Here is a 4,589-nt window from a genome sequence, read left to right as displayed (position 1 = left end):
CCCAGCCTTTGGAAGATTAATGCAAGCGGATCACCTGAGACCAGGAGTTAGAGACCTGCCTGGCCAACATGGTGAAACCCCATCTCTACTAAAAATACAAAAAATTAGTTGGGTGTGGTGGTGGGCACCTGTAATCCCAGCTGCTCAGGAGGCTGGGGTAGAAGAATCTCTTGAACCTGGGAGGTGGAGGTTGCAGTGAGGCGAGATTGCACCATTGCACTCCAGCCTGGGTGACAAGAGTAAAACTCTGTCTCAAAAAAAAAAAAAAAGAAAAGAAAAAAAAAAAAAATTTCAGAAGACAGTTGAAGGTATGGGTTTATGTTTGAGGAAAGAGGTCAGTGTCGACTGTATGTGTGTGTGACACAGAAAGGGAGTGAGGGGAGAGACTGAGAGAGTAAATCCTAGAGTAAATTCCCAGTTCTAGTATTCCAGTTCACCTCTAATATGGTTTGGTTTTGTGCCCCCACCCAAATCTCATCTCAAACTGTAATCACCACACGTCAAGGAAGGGACCCGTGGGAGGTGATTCAATCATGGGGGTGGCTTCCCTCATGCTGTTCTCATGATAGTAAGTGAGTTCTCACGAGATCTGATGATTTTATAAGTGGTGGTTTCCCCTGTACTCTCTCTCTCACCTGCCACCATGTAAAACACGTCTGCTTTTCCTTCCATCATAATTGTACATTTCCCGAGGCCTCCCCAGCCGTGCAGAACTGTGAGTCAATTAAACCTCTTTTTTGTATAAATTACCCAGTCTCAGGATATCTTTATAGCCATGTGAAAATGCACTAGTACAACCTCCTTCTATTTCAACTCCTCATCCACCATATTCATGTATAGCAAGAGGGCTGTTGACCTTTACAAAGAAAGAAGATTCAAGAGAGCAAAGTATTTTGGATAAATCCCAAACTGCAATATCAGTCTGTTAATCAATAACTTGTTCTCTCAAGTGTAACTATCCACTCAATGATCCAGTGTATCATGGATATAAGGCTCCCCTGGTGCATGTATTCGCACAGCATAGAAGTCCCTGAGGCTCCCAGTGAGGCATAAGAAAATATGTGTGTTTTATGTATGCATATGTGACTGTGAGTAGTATGTGGTGTGTGCGTGTGTGTGTATAGGTGGTATGTGCATATGATATATGCATTAGTGTGATACTAATGCTATAATATACTAATACTAATATACTAATGCTATAATAAATAAATCCTACCATGTAGTATCTTAACAAAAAAGATGTTTCTTTCTCTTGTGTCACAGCCCAATGTGAGCTTTTCTGGTTGGTGGAAGTTTGCCCCTTGTGCAGTAATTCAGGGACTCTCAATCCTGCCATCTCCTGGCTCTGTATTTCCTCAGATCTCAGAGTTTACTGCCTCCAGGCAGAAGGAGAAAGAGACAGCAGAAAAGGCATGCTCACTTCTTAAATCGGAAATGATACACATCACTTCCTTTCACATTTTCTTGGTGAGTACTGATCACATGACCACAACTTGAAACAGGTGAGACTGGTAATGGTGGCTCCTGGCAAGGCACCATCTCCCAATTACAATATGGAAAGGGAAGTAAAGTATTTATTGGCATCCAGTCATCTCGGCCACAGCCCACCTCTCTGATATACCCTTCTCCCCACACATAAAGCACCCACTTTATGCCTCACCACCTCTCCAAGGATGTCGACCTAAAGTCTCATCCAGTAACTGTGTCTGTGGTGTAGAACATTCTCCATCAGGGACAGATATGTGTGTCTTCTCATGGGCCACTGACTTATATTCCAATTAAAATTTCTTTTGGATAAAGGGAAGAATGGGAGCTACTTAGCATCCATGGTCTGCAGCCATAAGAAATCTTCCCAGGAAGAAACAATATAGACCCCCTGCCTTAGCAATGGAAGACATCTGTTGCTTTGATTCTGCTTCAGTTTTATTTCTCTTGTCCAAGCTCTCTGTGGCCCCCAGTTCTGTTCCCTGTGAGCTTTCTATTATCTTTATATTTGAACTAAGCATTGAAAAGTGTTCTCTCCTTGAAGCCTACACAGCTTTTGCAACCTGTGTTCCGCTGGTGTAATTTGGGAGCCTTCAGGCTGATTTACAAATGCCAGTTTTTAAAAATCTCAGCTTGTGATGACTTTACCAATACAATTTACTAAAGATCTTAGTAGACTTCTGATCCAGTTGATTCTATTCACCTCCAGGTGCCAGGATCTTTTGACAAACAGTTCAGCACTGCTTAATTTCATGGCTTTCTTGCCCTTACGACTCTTTTTCATCTTTCTGGTGGCTCCTTTGTGGCCATCTGAAAATTAGACCAGAGTAAGGAGGAAACATCCTTTATGTGTTCTGTGCTTCAAGAGTAAGGTTCCTGTTTAACTAAAAATTTCAAATGAATCTTTGTTGTTTGAACTTCTTTTTATTATTATTAGTGTCTCAAGTTCAAAATGTCTCCTTTTCCAATTCTAAAAGTTCTCAAATTTCAAGATTCTTCAAGTCCCTTTCCTATTATTTCTGCTCCAAGTCTCACTCTTGCCTAAGCTTACCTAAGTTTTGAGACGCCTGCTCAAAGAACCCAGCTCTTCCTCTAGTTTCCAATGGCTGCCAGCATTCCTTGGCTTCTGGCCCTGTGACTCCGGTCTCTTTCTCTTCAGCCACGTTGCCTCCTCCTCGTGTATGCGTGTGCTCCCTCCCTCTGCCTTCCTCTTATAAAAATATATATAGTTGCATTTAGGGACCACCAAAATAATTCAGGATAATCTTCCCCATCTCAAGTAATCACATCTGCAAAGAACATTTCTCCAGATAAGGTAACATTTACAGGTTGCGGGAATTAGGACCTGACATCATTTTCTTTTTTTTTGTTTGTTTTTTTCTTGAGACAGTCTCGCTCTGTCACCCAGGCTGGAGTGCAGTGGCACTATCTCAGCTCACTGCAACCTCCGCCTCCTGGGTTCAAGTCATTCTCCTGCCTCAGCCTCCCAAGTAGCTGGAATTACAGGCGCCTGCCACCACACCTGGCTAATTTTTTGTATTTTTAGTACAGATGGGGTTTTTCCATGTTGGCCAGGCTGGTCTGGAACTCCTAGACTCAAGTGATCCACCCACCTCAGCCTCCCAAAGTGCTGGGATTACAGGCGTGAGCCACTGTGCCCGGCTGGACCTGACATCTTGAGGGCCTTTATTCACCCTACCACTATTAGGGTAGTGGATCATGAACCACATCTGACACAAGGCTATGGGTGGTTGTGTAAGTGTTAAGTATGATATGGTATGTTGGGAGGTATATTATGGAATATGTATTGTGGGGAATGTGTAGGAGATAACCACATTGTGGCACATGGTAGAGTGAGTATCTTTGTGTGTGCATAATATGTGGGGCATGGATGTATGTTTGGGCTTGCGATATGTGTGCCTAATATTATGTAATGTGTATATTTGTAGAGTATTTCAGTGTATTTTATAGGAATGTGCATAGTTGTGACTCCATATGTTTCTGATGTGCCTTGTGTTTGTGCACATGGGTAATGTGTGTATTTGTAATATTGTTTAGCATAAGGGTGTTTGCACCTGTGTGAATGCATGCATTTGTGTTTTGTGAGTGGTTTGTGTGTATGTGGTATGGCTCTATGTACAGATAGTGTGTGTGAGATGTGTATGTGCATAGTAGGTGTATATGTATTTGTGTGCATGTGTGTAAGATTCCTTACAGCCTCACATCAGCATCTGTTTCACTCCCATTACGACTAATATTTGATCATAAACCCTACGAAATGCAGATTTGGCAACAACCAAAACTCGTAACTTAAAATGCTGAAAGGAAGAGGAGACTTGGAGCTTCCAACTATGAGGCTCCTAGTCCTAGAATTCCTCTTAAACACAGTTTCTTATTTTCTTCTAGCCTGCCATGCCTTGGTGCCCCCTTGAGGGCCTTGAGGAATTGATCAGACAGAATTGCTCACCTCAGCCTCCTACTAAGAACTCTGAGTAAGTGGAGTTGGGGGAATGAAATCTGAACTGTGTCCTGGAGTGAAATAGAAAATGTCATCCCAAACCTGTGGCTACCTTATTAACAGCAATGTGAAGGAGGGGGTTGGAACTCTGGAGGGAAGGGAATGGGGAAGACACTTATTCCTTGCTCTGTCAACTCTACTTTGGCAAAGCAGGGAAGAGCCAGGATTTTCATATACATGAGGTTGTCTTTGTTGTAGCATCTTGTCAAATAAATTAAGTCTTTAATGTGCATTGTGTTCCCCACTCCCTCCCAAACGTTCACTTTCAAGGAGACACAATATCAAAGGATGGCACGCACTCAATTTCACTAACCAATAAACACAGCTTTTGCATTAATTACCATTTTCAGCTCCTTGGGAAAGCATGACGAGAGTTATCAGGAAGATCTTCATTATTGCCAGGCTTCATCTGATGGAAATGGAAATCTGGCTTGTCACCAAGTGAAGATCCCCAAATGAAAACCAGCTATCACTTGTGGGAACAGGTCTGGCTGCCCTCAGATAGTTTCTCAATGTTTTATTAGCAACACTGGGCTACAAGTAAAGCTTCTTTCTGCAGCCCTCTCTTCACTGACTACCTGGCTCA

Source organism: Rhinopithecus bieti, unplaced genomic scaffold, assembly GCF_001698545.2.
Source record: "Rhinopithecus bieti isolate Rb0 unplaced genomic scaffold, ASM169854v2 scaffold_32264, whole genome shotgun sequence".
Lineage (NCBI taxonomy): Eukaryota > Metazoa > Chordata > Mammalia > Primates > Cercopithecidae > Rhinopithecus > Rhinopithecus bieti.
Note: the sequence above shows the minus strand (reverse complement) of the source record.